At 44.1% G+C, this 23,701-nt stretch overlaps 1 protein-coding gene across 1 annotated transcript in view; it reads left to right on the plus strand.

Annotated features, from left to right (window-relative positions):
- LAPTM4B (lysosomal protein transmembrane 4 beta) overlaps positions 1-23,701 on the plus strand; it is a 76,336-nt gene that overhangs the window by 49,829 nt on the left and 2,806 nt on the right.

The raw sequence follows: 23,701 nt of genomic DNA on the forward strand, positions 1-23,701 counted from the left end.
CAGCACAGTGCCTGATATAATGCGGAGTACCAGGAAGTGCTCCATCATGCACAGTTAGTGAAAACGATGCGGATGGATGACATATAACTGTGTGGCATGGGACAGGATGGGTGGATCAAAATGGATAGGATTGGACTGTACAAGTGAAAGGAACACATAAATGGTAGGAGGTCAAATTTATACTAGAGCAGAGTTTTTTGTTTTTGTTTGTTATTTTTGTTTTTTTCCTGGTAACTTGTTCACTTTGACCTTACCGAAATAATCCAGCCTGTTCCTTACTTTCTTGTGTATATAATGAAACTAAAACAATTACAGACTTCGTATTAAATATATGGGTGTAGGCTGCTGTATTACCGAGAACTCTGTGGGATAGCTAAAGTATGTTATACACGGACAGTTTTCCTAAATGCTCACCACACATTTCTTGAGTTCAATCAAATACGCATGAGCAGTGGTTTAACAGCCGTGACCAGATGCACAAAACCTGGCATACCCAGATGCTGAGGAGGCTCGTTTTGGGAGTCTGCAGAATTCTGTGTATTGATTACAGTAATCACGTATTCTGCTTAACCCCTTTAAAAAATCACTCCTGGGCCGGGCACGGTTGCTCACGCCTGTAATCCCAGCACTTTGGGAGGCCGAGGCAGGCGGATCACGAGGTCAGGAGATTGAGACCATCCTGGCGAACACGGTGAAACCCCGTCTCTACTGAAAATACAAAAAAATTAGCTGGGCGTGGTGGTGGACGCCTGTAGTCCCAGCTTCTAGGGAGGCTGAGGCAGGAGAATGGCGTGAACCCGGGAGGCGGCGGAGCTTGCAGTGAGTGGAGATCGCGCCAGTGCACTCCAGCCTGGGCGACAGAGCGAGACTCCATCTCAAAAAATAAAAAATAAAAAAATCACACCTGTGTCTGTAACTCTCTTTAAAGAAATATCTATTCAAATTTTTTGTGATTTTGATAAAATTACTGGTTTAAGAATTTTTTTCCTTTTCTCTGAGTTGTTGAGTATTTTTTCATTTTTTTACCCATTAACTTTGTTTGTTTTTTGAGTTTCACCCAGGCTGGAGTGAAGTGGTAGGATCTCACTGCAACCTCCGCCCCCTGGATTCAAGTGATTCTCCTGCCTCAGCCTGGAGATTATAGGTGGGATTATAGGTGCCCACCACCACGCCCAGCTAATTTTTGTATTTTTAGTAGAGACGGGGGTGTCCCCATGTTGGCCAGGCTGGTCTCGAACTCCTGACCTCAGGTGATCCACCTGCCTCGGCCTCCCAAAGTGCTAGTATTGCAGATGTGAGCCATTGTGCCTGGCCTGTTTTACCCATTAACTTTTGCAGAAGGCAAGTTGTTAAGTATTTAGCCATCTGTAAATTTTTTTCTCTTTCTTAAAAAAAACTCCATAATTAGTGTTCTACTGAACTAATGAAAAATGTAAGCAAAGTTTGAGATTTTTAAGTTTGAAGAACAAAAAAGTTGTTAAACAAGATACATCAGAACCTCTTTGTAAATTTCATGGTGCATAGGGCTTATAAAGCCACCATCTTTTAGAAGTATCTCATAAGAGAATAATGCCCATATTACATGTGCTTGTTTTGATAATGTGGTGTTATGAAAGAGGAGATATATAGGTTTTCATCCACAGTTCCTGGCTCATAACTTCATAGCCATTGTTAGTCTTTGGTGATTACCATAGGTGTGTCAGGCTTTACTTCTGCCCTTAGGTAGGATTCTAATCTCTGGCTTCCTTTCTAATTGTGGATCTGAAGACCTTCCCTAAAGAGGGTCCAGCCCCATACCCTGAGGGAAGGAATGCTGGAGCTTCCTTAGGGATAGCTGAACTCCTGGAGGTTCCTTGAGGGTGGTACACCCAGGAAGGGCTTGGAAGCTCCATGCTCCTTCCCCCATATCTATGAATCTCTTCATCTGTATCCCTTGTAGTATCCTTAAAATAAACCAGTAAACCTCAGTAAGTGTTTCTGAGTCCAAAATGTCATGGGAACCTCAACTTGAAGGCTGGTTGGGCAAAAGCTCCTGAGGCCCAGACTTGCAGAGTGTCGGAGTGGGGAGGGGACACTTTTGGGGACTGAGCCGTTAACCTGTGGGATCTGACACTGTTTCCAGGTAGATAGTGTTATGTGCGTGTCTAAGTGAAGAGACAGCCTGAAAAAGCTAAGTGTGAGCAACAAGGCTGTTTATTCACTCAAGTGCCAGCGGGCTGAGTCCGAAAAGAGAGTCAGCGAAGGGTGGTGGTATTGGAGCTAGTTTTATAGGTTAGGGGTAAGCAGTGGAAAGTTACAGTTAGGGGCCGTTTATTGCTTATTGTGGGGCAGGGTAGGAATGTCACAAGATACATTGTCACAAAGCGGGAGGGGTTACAGGGCACAATGTCAACAAGGTTGATGTATCAGTTAGGGTAGAGCCTGTTACAGTGGTAGAATGTTGCAAGGTTGGCTAATAAGCTAAGATGGGAGCTAGCTGTTTTTCTTCTTTTGTGGTTTTCCTGTTGTCCTAGACTTTCTGGCTCCAGTAGGCCTTCTGGATGTGTACGTGTGGGTAACAGAGGTCACAATGGCTTGACCATGGTGCAGCTTTCTCAGAAGACCTCACATTCCCATCTTTTTATATTAATAATGGAAAAACAAAAATGAGAAAGAGTAGTGAAGTATGGTGAAACTTTATGGTGAAAATTTTGGGGGTGGTATGGAGGGATGATGGGCGGTGTTTCTCAGGGCTGCTTCGAGCAGGATTGGGGCAATGTGGGTACCTAAAGTGAGAGAGAAAGGTTAAACCGAAGGGAGACCTTGGGGCAGGGGGTGATATTGTCGGGCTGTTAAAAGGAACATATGTCAAATTGACTGCTTTGTAATAGCTTAGATGCTGTTTTGTATGAACTGAGAGATTAGCCTGAAAAGACAAGGTCTGAATAAGAGAAGAAGGATGAGCGCTAAGGGGCCTGTTAGTGGGAGGAGCCATGAAGCTAAGCTAGAGAATGGCCAAGTAGGTCCAATATAACTATTTGCCTGATTAGTGAGTTTTTGAGCTCTGTCTTTTAAGTTTTTTGATGTTGTCATATGCAAGGCCTGATTGATTTAAGTGAAAACAGCATTCTTCATTTAAGAATAGTCAGAGTCCTCCTTTTTCAGCAGTAAGCAGATTGAGGCCTCAATCGATTTTGGAGGACAACTGTGGCTAAGGAATCGACTTGGGATTGGAGGACAGAAAGTGTTTGAGATATATCGGTAAGGCTAGCGGAGAAGTCATTGGAGACTGTGAAATGTGGTGATAGAAGTTGCAAAGCCTGCTACTGCTGTTCCGATTGCAGCAGTGGAAACTCCCAATCCTATAAGTGAGGGAATTCATGGAATGACTCTTTTTTGTCTTGTTGGAGTTACAAGGGGAATGGGGAGTTGGTCGCTTCTGTTTGCATGTTGGGTTTTGGGAGTAAGGAAGATTTAAAGTGCAGGTGCCTGTCCGGTTAGCAGGGAGGCACATGTAGGTGGAAGAGCCGCAGAGGAAACAGAGTCCTTGAGGCAGGCGGAACTGGAAGTGCACAGCAGAAAGGTGGTAAGAGTGTGTTCTGGAAGTGGGGTCCTGCACCAGAGCCCTAGGGATCCAGCAAGGGTAGCAGCTGTTAGAGATTGTAGTGGGGTTTGGTAGGGGAGTTGCATGGAGGTAGAGGTTCTGTTTTCATGGTGTATAAGAAAGCGCTTGGTATCTACAAGTAGCCATTCACTGTTATTTATAAGACTAGGTATAAGCAGGCAAGAAGAAGGACTTGGAGGGGAATCTGTTGAACAGGGAGAGGGTAGGAAAGAGCGAGAGGCAAGGTAAGTCTCTTCCTAAACAAAAGTTCTGCTGATTTTTTTTTTTTTTTTTTTTGAGACGGAGTGTCACTCTTGCTCAGGCTGGAGTGCAGTGGCGCAATCCCAGCTCACTGCAAGCTCCGCCCCACGGATTCACACCCTTCTGCCTCAGCCTCCCGAGTAGCTGGGACCACAGGTGCCCGCCACCACGCCTGGCTAAACTTTTTTTTTTTTTTTTTTTTTGTATTTTTCAGTAGAGATGGAGTTTCACAGTGTTAGCCAGGATGGTCTAGATCTCCTGACCTTGTGATCTTCCCTCCTCGGCCTCCCAAAGTGAGCCACCGTGCCCGGCCTCTAGTTCTGTTGATGTTTTTAAGACTTAGTGATGAGAGTGGGACTTTCCGTTATATGAAGCTGGAATGCTCCAATTGGCTGGTTGATGTGAGTGTTGGGACTTTGAAGGTGAAGAGTAAAGGAACATAAGGAAGATGGGAGGTTACCTAAGGGAATTCCAGTAGGTAATTGTTGGGAGATGCATAAGGGAGCGGCAATGGGGATAGTTGTCTGTGTAATGAGGTGTCCAAGAATAGGGGGTGTGGCACTGATATAGGGAGATAGACTTCGTAGGTAGGTAGGGAGAAGAGCAGCAGCCTGTTGGTATGAGATATTGTGGGAGTTTCTGCTGAATTTTTCTTTTCTTTTCTTTTTTTTTTTTTTTGAGACAGAGTCTCGCTCTGTAGCCCAGGCTGGAATGCAGTGGCACAGCCTCGCTCACTGCTACCTCTGCTTCCCAGGTCCTGGTTCAAGCATTTCTCCTGCCTCAGCCTCCCAAGTAGCTGGGATTATAGGCATGCGTACCACGCCCAGCTAATTTTTGTGTTTTTAGTAGAGACAGGGTTTCACCATGTTGGCCAGGCTGGTGTTGAACTCCTGACCTTGTGATCCACCTGCCCACCTCGGCCTCCCAGTGTGCTGGGATTACAGGCACGAGCCACCATGCCCGGCCCCTGCTGAATTTTCCAGAAAGTAAAGAAGTTGTTCGGGAGGGTAAAGGTGTAGGGGTTACCGAAAGAGGTTTGGCAGTGTAGGGAGACGGGGGAGGTTGCTCAGTCAGCTAGTAGGGCAGGGACAGCTGTGTAGTAGGAGGAAAAGAGGGGAATGCATAGCCAACAATTTTTTGCTAAGGAAGGATTAGAGATGGTGAGGAGAGAGAGGGTGGGTGAGGTTGATGATATGTTGGAGATAATTAGGGAGGGGTAGAGAGTAGCAGGAGAATGGGAGTGAGACATAAAGTGAGTAGAAAAGAATTTCATTGTGGTGGAAGAATTGGAGAGTGCCTTCCCACACAAGGTCACCTATCCACTCTAGGAGAGAGTTAAGGGTGGCAGCTTGAGAGTGAGACCAGGAGATGTCAGTTACAATGGTCTGGAGGAAAAGTGTGAACCGGCAACGTAGACAAAAACAGGGCATTTAGAAGTAGGCTAGAATGGTGATTGGGGACCTAGGTAGACATTAAATAGTGAGGTGACTGTGTAAAGACCTGTTGTAAATGAAAGCTATAAAGGCCTATTGTTCTTTTTCAGGAATGCTAGTAAGTTGAAGGGAAGTGGGGGAGAGTACTGGCAACTTCTAGAAGGAGGTAGAGGAGTTAGGCTGGCCGTTGGATGGGCACAGTTTTATTCTGGAGCGATGAACCCAGTGGGGAAGGTTCTGTAGACGGACCGCGGTTAGGGTGCTGTTAACGACCTGGTAGGGTCCTGTCCACTGAGGTTGTAGAGTTTGAGGGGTTAAGTTCTTAACAAGAACTGACCGTCCGGCCTGAGTGTCTTTATATGGCTGGGTATTTGGAGTGGGTAAAAGGAAATTGGCAGCTCGGTGGATTTCACGTCTAGCTTGTTGAAGGACTGGAAGATAGTTGCCAAGAGGGCCAATGTCTGGAATGAGGTTGAGCCCTTGTAAAAATGTGCGGCCACATAGGAGCTCAAAGGGGCTATACCTGTGGGTTATTGAGGGGTGGCTTGAATTCGAAGGAGAGCAAAGGGTAGAAGAACTGTCCAATCTTTTTTGAGTTGGAGGGTGAGTTTTTGGTAAGATGTGTTTTTAAAAGACTGTTGGCCTTTTCTACTTTTCCTGAGGATGGAGGATGATAAGGGCATGGAGATTCCATTGAATACTGAGGGCTTGGGAAACTGCTTGGGTGATCTCACTAATGAAGGCTGGACTGTTATCAGATTGTATGGAGGTAGGAAGACCAAATCGACGAATTATGTCAGTTAGGCAAGAAATGACTGCAGTGGCTTTTTCTGTCCCTGTAGGAAAGGCTTCAACCCATCCGGTAAAGGTATCAACCTGGACTAGGAGGTGTTTGTATTTGTGGACTCGGCCATATGTGTGAAATCTATTTGCCAATCTTGTGTGGGGGTAAATCCTCAGGCCTGGTGTGTGGGCAAGGGATGGGGTTTGAGGAAGCCTTGGGGAGTAGTAGAGTGGCAGATAGAACAGTGAGATGTGTTTGTTTTGAGAATGGATTTCCATAACTGGAAAGAAATGAGGGGTTCTAAAAGATGGGCGAGAGGTTTGTATCCTACATGGAAGTGGTGATGAAAGGAAGAAAGGATGGAGTGGACTTGTGAGGCAGGGAGAAAGAATTTTCCATGGTCTAAGAACCACTTGCCCTGAGTTGGAAAGGACTGGTAGAGCAGGTTTTCAGAAGAAGAATAGGTGGGAACGATAGATAAAGAGAAGTATTGGTCTGGAGCGGAGACTGGAACATGTGCAGGTGCTGAGGCGTTTGCTGCCTCTTTTGCTGTTTTGTCAGCGCAGGCATTTCCTTGGGCAGTGGGGTCAGATGTTTTTTGGTGCCCTTTGCAGTGGATTACTCCGGCTTTGGCTGGAAGGAGGGCAGCTGGAAGGAGAGCCTTTATTAGATAGATCAGCTGGTGTCTGCTGCTTGTTGGTGGGAGAAACCCCCACACCTTTGGTCACAGGAGCCTTCTACTTTGGTGGTTGTGGTATGAGAGCAGAGGAAAAACACAGCTTGAGAGCTTTGCCCAAAACAAATATCCTTCTGGTTGTTTTTTTCCAGTAGAAATTTTATAGAAATTAGGGTGCTTAGAGAATTTAAGAACCATGAGTAAATCACCAAAATGCATCCTACTAGCTTTTTGGAGAAAACTTCTGTTTTTCCCCTTTGGAAGACACAAAGGTATGGAATAACAGGGATGTTTATTTAGGCTTAGTTATAAAATGTATCAAAATAGCTACACTTTTCAACTGGATGTTCCCACCTCTTCTAACTGTGTGCCTCTTTTCTTCAGAAGGGCTACCAGGTGGGCAGTAGTTTGGGGGAAATTGCTTGGTAGCGGCTGGTCATTCTCTGTCATTTTGTAACAACTTGCCACTTTTAAGATGAGGAAACTGAGGTACTGGTAATGTTACTATTTTCCCACAGTTCCCAGTGAGCCATTTTAAAAAATTTTCTTTTGAAAGAATTATATTCCTGGAAAAGGTAGATTTATCTTTTCTCTTAACATAGTTGTATTGATGTAATCCATTCCAAAATATCAGGGTAGACCACCAGCTGAAGTCTCAGCTTTCTGACAATATTTTTTATTTATTTTTATTTATTTTATTTTATTTTAAAATAAAGCAAGGCTCTGCATGTTTACAGATTGTTTAGAACTAAAGGCGTTAATGTTACCATTATCAATTAAGAAAACCAGTTACTGAAGCCTCCCTCTGAGACTCTACTGGGGTTTGGAATGATCTAGATCTGTCATTTTCCCTGGTCTCCATAGCTGTGTTAATAACTTCACCATGTGTAATAATGTATGTTTCTCTTTTGTTCACATCTTTGTTGGTAATCCACATTTACGTAATAACATGTCATGCCTTGCTTTCACTTACTTTCAGATATCAGGCCAGATAGCTTTTCTCCCAGGTTGACCTCTGTGGAAAGTTACCGGGGGCTCCTGCTGGTAGAAAATAAACGTGGTTTTTCCTCCTTTTCTCTAAAACAGTATACATATTATTATCCAGATGTGTTCTTTCCCAAAATTATTCTCAGAGGGAGGATAGAGAAGAGTTATTAGATATTGGAGATCATTCTCTGGTTTAATCTCTCCTCCAGTTTCCCAGCTAAACCAAACCAAATGCTTTGAAAGGAATGCATAACACAGAAAGTCACAAACTCTGTTTATGAGGCTTTAGAGTCATCCCATCCCCAGCACCCTTAGGCCATTGAAATAAGTAATGTAACTATTCATTTATTGAATAGTCATGTCCAAATGACTTAATAGTAGTTGGGGCAGCATCTAACAAGTGCTGGCACATTTTGCTTGAAAATTTAAAATACAACAAAGTGCCCTTTTTTGAGTCACTGCAGCTCCCTCAGGCGGGCCCACTGGTGGTGACTTGGAGCACCCTCTCTTTTAGGGCAATGTTGTGGAAATCACAATGGTGGGTGTATATTGTGTAATACCACACTCTCCACTGCTGCCAAAATTTGGTCATAAGAGGAAAACATTTAAATACAAATCCTGTAGATCAGGGGCTCCTAAGCCCCAGGCTGCACAGCAGGAGGTGAGCAGCGGGCAAGCAAGCATTACAACCTGAGCGCCACGTATCAGATTAGCAGCAGCATTAGATTTTCACAGGAGCACAGACCCTGTTGTGAACTGCACATGCAACGGATCTAGGCTGCATGCTCCTTTTGTAATACCGAACCTTGTATTAACGTGAATAGACTCTCCCTTAGATACCTCACCTTGTTTTAATATGAATAGACTCTCCCTTAGCTGAGAAAATCGGATGGACTCCATTTGGCTCCTTCATTTACAAGACATCAAGGGCTCCTTACCCACCCCCTTCCTCAAGGACTTAACTTGTGCAAGCTGACTCTCAACATATCAAAGTGTCAATTAACTGATAAGGTACTGAGGCTAGCAAGGTCCACAGTTCCCTGGAATTCACTCGGGAGATAGTACCATAAAGTCCCCGCATTTGTGTCCGGCAGATAACACCCAGAGCCCCCACACCTATCACCTTGTGATGAATTTAAAGCCCCTGCACCTGTAACTGTTTGTTTTCCTGTAACCATTTGTCTTTTTACCTTTTTTTGTCTGTTTTACTTCTGTAAGATTGCTACAGCTCGAATCCCCCTCCCCTCTCTAAACCAAAGTATAAAAGAAAATCTAGCCCCTTCTTCAGGGCCCGAATTTCGTGCTCTAGCTGTCTCTCAGTTGCCAGGTGATAAAGGACTCCTGAATTCATCTCAATCTGGCGTTTTCTGTCTAACTGGCTCGGTTACAATACTTTTGAGAATCTAATGCTTGATCTGAGGTGGAACAGTTTCATCCTGAAACCATCATCACACACACACCCCTCACTCCACCACCAACCCCTTAGAAAAGTTGTCTTCCATGAAACCGGGAACCGCTGTTGTAGTTTATGGTAACAGGTTTCTGAGTCTCGCTCTGTCAGGCTGAAATACATAGGAGCGATATATCGGCTCACTGCAACCTCCACCCACCGGGTTCAAGCGAGTCTCGTGCCTCAACCTCCTGAGTAGCTGGGACCACAGGCATGCGCCACCATGCCTGACTCATTTTTGTATTTTTAGTAGAGATAGGGTTTCATCATATTGGTCAGGCTGGTCTGGAACTCCTGACCTCAGGCTATCCACCTGCCTTGGCCTGCTGAAGTGCTGGGATTACAGGTGTGAGCTACTGCGCCCGACCACAAATTAAGGTTTTAAAAAGTGTTTCTTAAACCTATGTGACCTTGTTTACTAATACTAATAAAGGCCTGGATGGTGATAAGAGCCAGTATTATGTTAAATCTAAATGTAAGGAACCTGATTCCTCTGGAATTGTGGCACTCAAAAAACAGTGAGATTGATATTTAGCCAAAATGGTATAAGAATTCTGATTCCAGATAAAAGAATCATAGTTGGGTAATGTAGGAAAATTCCTATTTAGGGAAAAACAGGAACATTTTTAACTCCATGGTATTTATTATGCCATGTCATATTGTAGGCTCTTACCCAGATTAACATTATATGCAAACTTATTGTTTTAACTTCAAAAAGTATTTTGCTATGTAGGGAGGGGCCTTCTTTTGTGTCTAACTGCTTGAAAAATCCAATTGAAGAAAGGTGAGTGTGGCTTCTTTGGTTTCAGAAAATAAGTATAAAGAGAAAATACGGCCGGGCGCGGTGGCTCAAGCCTGTAATCCCAGCACTTTGGGAGGCCGAGACGGGCGGATCAAGAGATCGAGACCATCCTGGCTAACACGGTGAAACCCCGTCTCTACTAAAAAATACAAAAAAACTAGCCGGGTGAGGTGGTGGGCGCCTGTAGTCCCAGCTACTCGGGAGGCTGAGGCAGGAGAATGGCATAAACCCGGGAGGCGGAGCTTGCAGTGAGCTGAGATCTGGCCACTGCACTCCAGCCCGGGCGACAGAGCGAGACTCCGTCTCAAAAAAAAAAAAAAAAAAGAGAAAATACACACACACAGAAAATAAGTATAAAGAGAAAATACACACACACACACACACACACACACACACACACACACACACACACACACACACACACACACACACACACACACGGTGAGTGGTGACTGGGGCAAAGGCCAGATTATCTCGCCAGTATCCTTTTCTTAATAAACTATCTTTGAGGCACCTGAGATTAATTAAGGCTGACCTTAGGTTGTCAGAAAACCACAAAACAAGGTATTGCCTAAGGGAATGGGAGTGGAGTCAGATTTAGTAGTGGTTGCAATGACTTTAAAAATTGTGCATGAAAAATTTGACGTTTTCCTCCTGCCACCTTTTTTTTTTTAGTCTCATTCTGTCGCCCAGGCTGGAGTGCATTGGTGCAATCTTGGCTCACCGCAGTCTCTGCTTCCCAGGTTCACGTTATTCTCCTGTCTCAGCCTCCCGAGTAGCTGGGACTACAGGCACATGCCACCGTGCCTGGCTAATTTTTGTATGTTTATTAGAGACAGGGTTTTTACCACGTTGGCCAACTGGTCTCAAACTCCTGACCTCAGGTGATTCCCACCACCTCAGCCACCCAAAGCACTCCTGCCACTTTTAAAAGCAGGTTATTCCTAGTATAGTTTGGATATGGTTAGAAACAAGTTCTTGACTGCATAAAGATTTGTTTTTGTTTTTTTTTTCCCTTCATAAAAGTCATAATTAACTTCCCCAAATGGTTTGAAGAAGGCTTTGCCTAAGAGTAGTTACTATGTTGGCTGTTAATTTAGCATCCCTTTCAGTCCTGTGCACACCACATTCAGGTACATTAAAAGTGGCTCACAGCAAAACAGAGTTTTTACCACTGTCATCTGCGTAAATGAACCAGAGGGCCCCGGGGACAGTGATGGGGGAGGGGGAGAGAAAGAAGATTCTTCAGGAATTGGACTGGAAGAATTTGAAACTCCAGCCTGTCATTATTGGCTTTCAGTTTTCTTGCCTACCAAGTTTAGAAGAGAGGTCTTATTACTAATATCTCAATTTTAGGTATCACTTTTCCCTTATAATTTAGTAATTTATATAATCTCTCCAAGCATTTTCTTTTCTTTTGATTTTAAAAGCCCAAAACAAAAGTGACAGGTTGATATGGAATAGATTTGTTAAACTCCCAAATAAGCTGAAGGAACACTAGGAGACTATTTCCAGAGGCAGCGTTAGAGGCAGTGAAGGTCTGGCCCAGGGCAGGAGTGCCAGGAGTGAGGCAGGCAGATGGGAGAACTGTCGGAGGTAGTTAAAAGTAGATCATTGAGGGAACTGGCATGACAGGAGCTCTCTTGTATGTGACTATCACTTAATGTAACGTATACAATCATGCACTTGCAGGGTAGGGTAACACCTTGAACGTCATCTGGCCCAGCCATCTTTTGATGCCCTCATCTCCTCCACAGTGTGCCCACCGGTGCCATCCAGTGAGGGTTGAGTGACTGCATTGATGCTCTACTCCTCTCTGCATCTCTTAGATCTGCCTACTCTAGTGTTTGTATCGTAGGTTTCTCCGCAGACATGTGGCAGTTGCTGCCCACCAGGCCTTGTGCTGAGTGCTTTACATAGATTAACTCAATCACACAAAAGTCCTTCATGTACTAGGTCCTATTTGTTCCTGTGTTGCAAAAGAGGAAACTGAGGCACCAAGAGGGTAACTCCTGAGGTCACCCTGCTAGTCAAGTGGCAGGAGGGGGAACTACAACCTGATCAGCCTGGCTGCAGGCTGTTCTGACCCACTCATCTCCTCCTAACTGTTGTCCAGTTGGGACGGCAGCTGGGGCCATGTGTTCACACCCAGCTGCCATGTGTTCACACCGCAATTGTATTGCCCTGGGCCAATACCCCTGGGCTGTATTGCCCATGATGAGGAGTGAAACGTGGACTCTTTTTCATTCAGACAGTTCTTCTTGAGTACAGTCACAAACTTTAAAAGCAGTGGGATTTTCTGGTTTGTTGTTTGCTAGTTTTTACCTTTTCACACAGTGGAAGGGAGGGGTGGGTGACTCAGAGAAAAGAGGTGGAAGAAAAAGAAAGGTTAAAAGTAAATTTTGCATACCAGGGCAGCTACCTTATCTATATAGTTGTGCTACACAGTCCTGCTTCCCATACCCCAGTCTCTGCATTCTCCTGATGTTGTCATACGCGGACACAGCTTCAGATAGACTTATCTGTTGGTTCCAATATCAAAGCATCATGAGTGAGATTGGACTACATGCTCCTGAGATTTTTCTCCCAAAACCTTTTCCTTGGCTGTAATTCTGAGGTTCAATCTGACAGTATGTGACATTAACTCGGCTCCTATTTCTTTCCTTCTGCATAATAATATTCTTCCAACAATAAAATTTTAAATGTCCTGGTCTACTGGAAATTGTCTCTGAGTCATATAACTTTCCAGTTCTTTCATCCCAGAACAACATTTGAGAAAACTACATAAGCACTTGTAAACTTTAGGAGGCTTTGCATCTAGGGGATCTCAGAGTGTGTTCGAGAGGACATCTAGAGCAGTCAGATCAACATATGGATGTTTGAAACCTAAAGTTCTGAAAGCTTCAAACCAACCTAGTTTTCATTGTGAACCATTTCACTATAAAACACACACACAGAACTTATTTAATAACGTGCCTCAGAGTCCATATTGATTTTACTCTAGGGACAAATGAGGCATGGAATTTTATATTTTTACATTTTAGGAAAGGTGTCTGGGAAAGTATTTCCCTTTCCATTATTGCAAGGGAGGTGGCAGGGAAGGCTGTGGGCTGGTGGAGGCAGGTGAAATGCGAATCTGAGATCCAAGGTGATGAGCAGTCCCTGCATCCCTCCTTTTCCAGCCCACGTTCTGCAGCAGCAGCTGGGCGTGGTGGGATTGGAGCCCCCGGAACGGTTGTTGTCATGAAGGAGATGTGTACAGTAGGTGGCGTAGCACATTCAGGCTTCGGGAACATGGAGAGGCAGCTGCTGAGATGTCTTTGATAGGGTTACCGAGGTGATAGCACACTGCTTATTCCATTTCCTCAATGTTTAAATATCCAGTATTTACTTAACTATTATAAATACTTAAGTGTGTAGAACCATTTTAACTTTCAGTTTGGGCCACTGTATTGGTATTTTATAATTTTTGGACCCAACTGAAAATATTTGCGATGTGAATGCCCACATGGTTTTTCCAGTTACTCACAGAGGTTCATAATTCACTTATCTCCCCTTTCCTGTTTGGCTTAAGTAAAGGAATCTCACATCACAACAGGCAAATGTGGTGTGATCAGTATAAGATAAATATTTGATGTAAACACTGCATATTTTAAACAAGATGCATTATAGGTGATTGGTTTTACATGGTGGAAAAGAAAACATATTTTGGCTACTTGGGAGTAATTGGAATGGGACTTTGGAAGACTTAAGTGTCCTTAAATAATGAGATTGCTGCCTGGGCGCGGTGGCTCACGCCTGTAATCCCAGCACTTTGGGAGGCTGAGACGGGTGGATCACCTGAGGTCGGGAGTTCAAGACCAGCCTGACCAACATGGAGAAACCCCGTCTCTACTAAAACTACAAAAATTAGCCAGGCATGGTGGCGCGTACCTGTAATCCCAGCTACTCGAGAGGCTGAGGCAGGAGAATCGCTTGAACTCAGGAGGCGGAGGTTGCGGTGAGCTGAGATTATGCCATTGCACTCCAGTCTGGGCAAAAAGAGCGAAACTCCATCTCAAAAAAAAAAAAAAAAAAAAAAAAAAAAAAAAAAAAAAATGAGATTGCTTAGGGACTGTACTTTCTCATCTGACATCACATCTTCCAAGGTCACAATTGAGGGCAGTGCTTTTCCTTAGTGCAGGCAAAGGCAAACTTTTTCTTTGAAGGGCTAGACAGTAAATATTTCAGGCTTTGGTTCGACTTTGCTGATGAAGCTGAAAAGCAGCTAGACAGTATACATGAATGAATGTGGCTAGGTCCTGATAAAGCTTTACTTAGGGACACCGAATTTTGAATTTCAAATGATTTTCACATGTTGCAAAACATTTTTCTTTTTAATTTTTTTTCCTTCAACCATGAAATGACATTTAAAAAGTTCTTAGCTCCCAGGCCATACAGTAAAACGGTGGCAGGCCCTATTTGGCCCACATAGTTTACCAACCCCAGCCTTACTAGAAATTTAGGCTGAGTTTTCTAGGCAGCTGTAGGACAGTTATCTGAAACATTCCAGATTGTTCAGTAGCCCCTGCTTTTGGCTTGGATAGATCTGAATTGAACTATTCCCTCCTGCAAGAGGGTCAGCAAACAGGAATACCTAATCTTTGTTTTTTGTTGTTGTTTTGAGTCTTGCTCTGTTGCCCAGGCTGGAGTGCAGTGGTGCGATCTCAGCTCACTTATAAGCTCCGCCTCCTTGGTTCAAGCGTTTCTTCTGCCTCAGCCTCCCAAGTAGCTGGGACTACAGGCGCTCGCCACCACACCCAGCTAATTTTTGTATTTTTAGTAGAGACAGAGTTGCTTGTTTCTAACTCCTCACCTTGTGATCTGCCCTCCTTGGCCTCCCAAAGTGCTGGGATTACAGGCATGAGTCACTGCACCCAGCCTAATCTTTGGGGTTTTTGTAAGGATATCTTTTTCCTGCAAACGTTTTAGTGCTCCCTTATGTAATTTTTTTTTTTTTTTTTTTTTAAAAGATAGAGTCTCGCTCTCTCACACAGGCTGGAGTGTGGTGGTGCATTCTTGACTCACTGCAACCTCCGCCTCCTGGGTTCAAGCAATTCCCATGCCTCAGCCTTCTCAGTAGCTGGGACTACAGGCATATGCCACCGCACCCGGCTAAATTTTATATTTTGTATTTAGAGACGAGGTTTCACCATCTTGGCCAGGCTGGTCTCTAACTTTTGACCTCAAGTAATTTGCCCGGCTCGGCCTCCCAAAGTGTTAGGATTACAGGTGTGAGCCACCGCGCCTGGCCCTTATGTAATATCTAAATCAAAATTTATATTTGGCTGGGCACTGTGGCTCACGCCTGTAATCCCAGCACTTTGGGAGGCTGAAGCAGGCGGATCATGACGTCAGGAGATAGAGACCATCCTGGCCAACATGGTGAAACCCTGTCTCTACTAAAATACAAAAAATTAGCTGGCCATGGTGGTGTGCGCTTGTAGTCCCAGCTACTCAGGAGGCTGAGACAAGGGAGTCACTTGAACCTGGGGGGCGGAGATTGCAGTGAGCCAAGATTGCGCCACTGGACTCCAGCCTGGTGACAGAGTGAGACTCCATTTCAAGAAAACCCACAAAAAACAAAACAACAACAACAACAAACCCAAAACTTATATTTATCAAACTATAGTGGAAAATAAATCATCTGCTGTCCGGGCGTGGTGGCTCACACCTGTAATCCCAGCACTTTGGGAGGCTGAAGTGGACAGATGACCTGAGGTCAGGAGTTTGAGACCAGCCTGGCCAACATGGTGAAACTCTGTCTCTACTAGAAACACAAAAATTAGCCTGGCATGGTGGCGGGCCCATGTAATGGGGCCAGCTACTTGGGAGGCCAAGGCAGGAGAATGTCTTGAACTCAGAAGGTGGAGGTGGCAGTGAGCCAAGATTGCGCCATTGCACTCCAGCCTGGGCAACAAGAGTGAAACTCCATCTCAAATAAATAAATAAATAGATAAATAGCTTACAAAACAGTTGCTAAAGTCTTGAATAGTAGCTGAAGTTGTTATTTATATACAGTATTACCTGCTGTCATTTATACAAAGATCCATTCTATAAATTCCTATTTTAGTTTACTACCAGAAAAGAAACTGACACCTTCTCCTCTTTCCCTTTTTGTCTATCTGTGTATGTAGAAATAAAAACCTTATAACCCAATAAATTTCCATTTTGCCTTAGTTCTGGGTGATTCTAACACTCAGTTGTCTTATTTTGCATGATGATTTTGGCGGCGGGGGGGGGCGCGGGATGGGGAGAGGAGGTCTCTCATACCGGCTGGAGTGCAGTGGCATGATCATGGCTCACTGTAGCCTCAACCCTCCAGGGCTCAAGTGATCCTCCCACCCCAGTCTCCCAAGTAGCTGGGATTACATGCACGTACCACCACACCCAGCTAATTTTTCTTTTTTGTTGTTGTTGAGATGGGGTCTTGCTATGTTGGCTAGGCTGGTCCTGAACTCCTGGGCTCAAAACAATCTGCCTGCCTTGGCCTCCCAAAGTGCTGGGATTACAGGTGTGAACTTCTGCATCCAGCCAATGCTGTTCTAATACTATTACTCATTTCTCAACCAAAGAAGTTCAGCAGTGAGCTCATGCTCATGGAATTCACTGGTATTAACATGTTCCCACCATCCTGAAACAGCTGGCATCCTAGTTCTCTGGTTTCCATTGGGGTTTTGAGTGCTTACTTCTAGATTACGTCTCAGTGTGGAGGTGGGGTTTCACAAGACCGGAAGACTTGTGTCTGCAAACATGTCAGCTCCAAAGAAATGACTTCAAACAGCACGGTACTCCCCCTTACTTTACTTAGGGTCTATACTGCACGTGTTCAGGCCCTACTGCCCTTCCTTGTGTTGAAAGTCGCCTCTTTGACAAGTTGGGTTGTTTCCCAGGCCCTTGCAGAAGCTCACAGGTAAAAGCTTACAACTCACCTGCCAACTGGGGAGGCCGAAGGAAGGGTAGTCTTCACCCGCCCACATCCTCAGGCTGAAAGCTTCCCCATGATGACTGACTTCCTCTTTCCATTTTGACTGCCATGATTATCTTTTTATTTTTAAAATGTTGCTTTTAACACCATATTACACACACATCCCTAATAATCATAGAATCAGAAGGTTTGTTTTTTAATGGTCCCATCACTCCCTCCCCCATCCTCTACTTTTTCACCCCAGCAGAAAACACTCTCAGCTCTTTCACTCATTTCTTCTGTACTTAGCTTCATATTTAAAAATAAGTCTGCTTTGCTAGTTGCTGATGATCAGTGTGAGATGCCTTTTGAATAGGATGTAACTCTCACTCTTCTTCCCCATTTTCTCCACTGCTTTATCAGCTATACGGCCAGGTGTCTACTACGGACAGTGCTCAGAAATCTGTGGAGCCAACCATAGTTTTATACCTATTGTTCTAGAACTAATTCCACTAAAAATCTTCGAAATAGGGCCTGTATTCACGCTATAGATCTACTGTACCTTCATCCCATATGTCTGCTGCACCTTCACCTCTAAGCCCACTGTGAACTCTCTCCATAGATCCACTGTACAGCCGCCCCAGCATTAACCTTTTAAGTTAAAAAATGAGAGAAATAATATCTCTCTGCAGTGAGATGCCTCAACTAGATACCTCCACATGACCTGCTATTATTGTATCCATGCTCTTTACACTGTTCCTCACCATTCAACTAAAACTGTTAAGCACAAATTATCGTCTACCTACCTCACCAAAAATAATTGGTATACAAAATCATGACAGCCCTTGAGAATCAAAATGAACAAAAATCTACTTACCCCATTTATTGCCCCGACAATTTTAGGCCTACGTGCTGTAGTACCAATCATTTTATTCACCTCCCTACTAATTCCAACTTCCAAACACCTTATCAGTAACCGACTAATCACTACTCAGCAATGACGAATTCAACTTACCCTAAAACAAATAATGATAATTCATAATGTCAAAGGACTAACCTGATCCCTTATACTAACATCCCTAATTATCTTTATTACCACAACAAACCTCCTCAGACTCTCACCCCATTCATTTACACCAACTACCCAATTATCCATAAATCTAGCCATAACAATCCCTCTATGAACAAACACAGTAATTACAGGCCTTGGCTTTAAAACTAAAAACTCTTTGGCTCACTTTTTGCCACAAGGCACACCCATACCCCTTATCCCTATACTAGTAATCATTGAAACCATTAGTCTATTTATCCAACCACTAGCCTTGGCTGTATACCTAACTGCCAATATCACAGCAGGCCACCTACTCATACACTTGATTGGAACTGCCACACTAGCACTGTCAACCATTAATCTCCCCACAACTTCAATTATCTTTATAATCCTAATCCTACTAACCACCCTGGAGATCTCCGTTGCCCTAATTCAAGCCTATGTCTTACATTCTTACTAAGCCTCTACTTACATGACAGTACCTCATGACCCACAAATCGCACGCCTACCACATAGTTAAACCCAGCCCCTGACCACTAACAGGGGCCCTCTCAGCCCTCCTGATAATATCCGGCCTGGCTGTGTGATTTCACTTCTACTCTACCCCCCTACTAACACTAGGCCTATTGACTAACACACTGACCATATACCAATGAAGATGTGACATTGTCCAAGAAAGTACGTACCAAGGCCATCACACAACACCTGTCCAAAAAGGCCTCCGCTACGGAATAATTTTATTTATCATCTCAGAAATCTTTGCTGGATTCTTCTGAGCATTTTATCACTCTAGCCTTGTCCCCACTCCACAACTAGGAGGACGTTGACCCCCAACAGGCATTACTCCTCTCTAAACCCCCTAGAAGTACCACTCTTAAACACGTCCATATTGCTTGCATCAGGAGTTTCAATTACTTGAGCTTATCACAGTTTAATCGAAAACAAACAATTCAAGCACTACTTATTACAATTTTACTGGTTATCTACTGCACCCTCCTACAAATCTCAGAATACTCTGAAGCACCCTTTACTATTTCCAATGGAGTTTATGGTTCAACATTTTTTATAGCCACAGGCTTTCACGGACTTCATGTTATCATTGGATCAACATTCCTTATCACCTGCCTTATCCGCCAATTATTTTATCACTTTACATCCAACCACCATTTTGGCTTCGAAGCCGCCGCCTGATAATGACATTTTGTAGATGTAGTGTGATTATTCCTATATATTTCTATCTACTGATGAGGATCTTACTCTTTTAGTATATAAACAGTACCATTGACTTCCAATCAGCTAGTTTCGACAGCATTCAAAGAAGAGTAATTAGCCTAACATTAGCCTTAACAATCAACACCTTACTAGCCCTACTACTAGTAACTATTACATTTTGACCACCACAACTCAACACTTATATAGAAAAATCCAACCCTTACGAGCATGGGTTCGATCCACTATCTTCCGCCCGCCCTCCCTCCCTCCCTCCCTTCCTCCCTCCTTTCCTCCCTCCCTTCCTTCCTTCCTTCCTTCCTTCCTTTCAGTCTTCCTCTGTCACCTAGGTTGGAGTGCAGTGGTACAATCATGGTTCACTGCAGCCTCAACCCCTTGGGCTCAAACAGTCCTCCCACCTCAGCCTCCTAAGGCTAATTTTTGTATTTTTTGTAGAGACAGGGTCTTGCTAAAACAGTCCTCCCACCTCAGCCTCCTAAGGCTAATTTTTGTATTTTTTGTAGAAACAGGGTCTTGCTATGTTGTCCACACTGTTCTGGAACTCCTGAACTCAACCAGTCCTCCTGCTTTGGCTTCCAAAAGTGTTGGAGTTACAGGTGTGAGCCACCACACCAACACAATCATATCTTTTAACGTTTTGTGATATATTTTTATGAATGTCTGAAGAACCTGGTGTAATTTATACTTCATACTTTGGGGAATGTAATGCTAGCAACTGTAGAATTCCAAAGAAGCCTTTAGTGACTTAACTAATATTACAGTAAAAGTCCAGTTCTAACCTTAGTATCCAAATATTTTCCTTCCTTCCTTCCTTCCTTCCTCCCTCCCTCCCTCCCTCCCTCCCTCCCTTCCTTCCTTCCTCCCTCCCTCCCTCCCTCCCTTCCTCCCTCCCTCCCTCCCTCCCTTCCTCCCTCCCTCCCTCCCTCCCTTCCTCCCTCCCTTCCTCCCTCCCTTCCTCCCTTCCTCCCTCCCTTCCTCCCTCCCTTCTTCCCTTCCTCCCTTCCTCCCTTCCTCCCTTCTTCCCTTCCTCCCTTCCTTCCTTCCTTTTTTTTGGATGGAGTTTCGCTCTTGTTGCCCAAGCTGGAGTGCAGTGGCATGATCTCAGCTCACCACAACTGCCACTTCCTGGGTTCAAGCAATCCTCCTGCGTCAGCCTCGCAAGTAGCTGGGATTACAGGCATGCGCCACCACGCCTGGCTAATTTTGTATTTTTAGTAGAAGCAGGGTTCTTCATGTTGGTCAGGCTGGTCTCGAACTGTCTACCTCAGGTGATCCGCCCTCCTCGGCCTCCCAAACTACTGGAATTACAGCGTGAGCCACTCTGCTGGGCCTAAATATTTTCTGTTTTTACCAATAAGTAGTTCTTCCTTCCTGAGCATTTTGTCATTTATTATTATTTGATGGAGTGAATTCGTTTTCCCAAAAATGCTTTAAAATTTAAATAGAGATGGAGTCTTGCTATTTTGCCCAGGGTAGTCTCAAACTCATGGGTTCAAACATTGACCCACCTCACTTAACTTCCCAGACTGTTGGGATTATAGGCATGAGCCACTGTACCCAGCCAGTTTCCCCAAATTATTAATGTCTTGTGGATTTTGGCCTAGTTGGAATCACTTTTATTCTAGGATGTCAGATTTTGCAACCTTTGATTTATTTCTCCCCACAACTGTTCTATATGTTGATGTAGCTAAGAAGAATGAAGTGTTATCTCTGGTAACACTCTGAATCTTTGTTGAGTTGAATTGGAATGAATGATGAGTTTCTTTCCCACCAGTAGGCTGTCACCTCGCATAACAACTTCAATAGAAGAGACATTACATATAGACAGAGGATAATCTTCCTAAAGAACTTCTGAGGGCATTAGGGGGATTTTTCCTTCTGTGTGGAAGAGAGTTCCACTGTCATCCAGCCGTTCCGGAGCTGAACTCATGTTAAAACCAACTCCAAGAAACTGAACTTAGATTAGAATTTGGTTGTATTAAGCATTGCTTGACCTAAAGCAGTCTGTGGTTATGGTTTTAAACTCATGAGTATGTTTATCTAGATGGTCCTTGAGTAGCTGCTGCTTGTCAGGAAGTGACTTCAGAAGTAGGGCATGACCTATATTCTTAGTTCTCAGATTATTTTTGATCATTCATTGTGAATGGTTAAATTTTTGAAAACAAAAAGAGTGGTTTTAACTAACACCAGCTTCCACAAATGTCAAAATAATAGAGTTGTCACCAATTTTGTTATATGGCATCTTAATGGGCACATTCTGTGTTCATTGATCCTATAGTTATTTTCTCAGATTTTGGAGTACTTGACTGATCCTTGTAGTAAAGAAAAATAGCAAGTGTTTGTAGTGAATAGACTGCAGTAGAAACTGTGGCAATGCTTCCTTCACCAGCCCTTCCTTTAAATCGTCAATAATATCAGCAGCACTTAGATAAAAAGATGATACTGCCCCTATAAGGATTTAAAACCAATGCCATGTGGGGAACCTTTGATAGTAGTCCAAAGGCGTCATCTGGAGAATATTTTGCAATCAGTATTTAGTATGTGTTGAAGGAAAAGTGAAAACAAGGGAGGGTGTGAGAAACTTTAATGAAAGGAGAAATTCTTCTCCAAGTATCTTAAGCTTTGGATTAAAGGTCCAAGGCCATAGAATATTTGAAAGAAAAGACTATCAGGATGTTAAAGTACTGACTGGCTAGCCATGGTGGCTTATACCTATAATCCCTGTACTTTGGGAGGCTGAGGCAGGTGGATCACGTGAGGGCAGAAGTTTGGGACCAGCCTGGCCAACGTGGTGAAACCCTGTCTCTGCTAAAACTAAGAATTAGCGCAGGAGAATTACTTGAACCCAGGAGGCGGAGGTTGCAGTCAGTCAAGATTGTGCTGCTGCACTCCAGCCTGGGTGACAGAGCAAGACTCTGTCTCAAAAAAAACCAAAAAAAAAAAACAAAAAAAACACAAAGATGTTAAAGCGTTGATTTAAAATGAAACTTTAAAATGAGTTTGAAGATGAATAACAAGAAATAGTGACAGACTGCCAAATGTAATGTGAAAGTTTTATTTTGACAAACAAAAGGCAGATTTGCAGCACCATTTTTTTTTCAAGAATATTTTATGTTAATCTTCTGTGAACATTTTGCAGATTTTGATTTGAATATTGTGTTTTGCTCAGAAAAAAATGGTGGCTGTGATAGCTGATTTTTACTTTTTACGATAGCTACTTTGAAGTAGCTCTACAGGTCGGGCACAGTGGCTCATGCCTGTAATCGCAACACTTTGGGAGGCTGAGGTGGGAGGATCACTTGAGGCCAGGAGTTCTAGACCAGCCTGGGCAACGTGGCAAGACCCCATCTCTAGGTTTTAAACATTTAAGTAGCTCTACCGTGATTTAGGATAATTTGTCTAAAGATAAGTATGTGAATCAGTTAATTGTTTAATGCAGTGGTGGAGCATTGTGTTGAAGCTCAGTCATGCTAAAATTTAATATTTCTGGTGCTGGTCACAGCTGTTTCCACTTGTTATAAGTTGCTGTATCTAATGCACACACACATATGTGCGCTGGGGGCTCAGTCCTAAAGTCCAATATGCACACGCAGAGAAGACAGCTGTTGCTTTGTTTTAGAGAATACTTTTTTCTTCCTGCAGCTCAAGCAGACACTTGTGGAATTGCTAGTGGAGACGCTGTTGTTAGATACTGGCTAGAACTTGTCAAGGTCGACCATGAGGCTCTCTTCATGTGCTGACCCTTGCCTATCTTTCCAACTTCATTCATCTCTGCAACATTCTCCCTTCGGTGTTCAATGTAGTGAACCCCTTGCAGTTTCCAGAAAGTGCCCTGTGGCCTGCTTCTCTCTTAACTCCCTACTGGAATGTCATCCTCTTTACTGCACGCCTGGTCATCCTACTGAGAGGCCTTCCTTGACTCCCCAGCTTAAATTGGTTGTCCTTGTCTGTCCTTTCCTATCTTGTCTACATCCACACATTGCTCATGTGGAGTTTTACCTGTGTCTGCCTTCTGCTAGACTGCAGGCCCCTGAACAGACATGTTTTCAGGTTTGAGTCGCTGTGACTGAGTGCCCTGGACACCTAGGTGCTCAGTGGGTGCTGGTTTGTTGGACCTGGTTTCCTGCTGTGCTTCCTTGCCTCAGGCGTGTGTTCTGTACTGAGTGTATCTTGCCTACTCCATTCCTTTTCCACGTGGGCAACGCTGAACATTTGCCCCAGAGTCTGTGCCTTGAGTAATACCTGACATATAAAGTATTTAGCACATAGGCAAAGTCACTACCTCTTTCAGGAACAAAGGCCGGGGAGCTGGCGGGCGCGACTCTGGCGCGTTGCCTTTGCTTGTGTGTTGCTGGCCAGTTATCCACTTCTTGCATCAGAGCTCCAGAGTCCCACTTAGCTTGAAGTGGGCTGGGCCTTGCACATTCTCCTCCTTTACCTCCTGACCCTGTTTAGCCAGGCCCGTCGGGGGGCGCTGGAGGAGGAAAGCCCCTGTCCC

This window comes from Chlorocebus sabaeus, chromosome 8, assembly GCF_047675955.1.
Source record: "Chlorocebus sabaeus isolate Y175 chromosome 8, mChlSab1.0.hap1, whole genome shotgun sequence".
Taxonomy (NCBI): domain Eukaryota; kingdom Metazoa; phylum Chordata; class Mammalia; order Primates; family Cercopithecidae; genus Chlorocebus; species Chlorocebus sabaeus.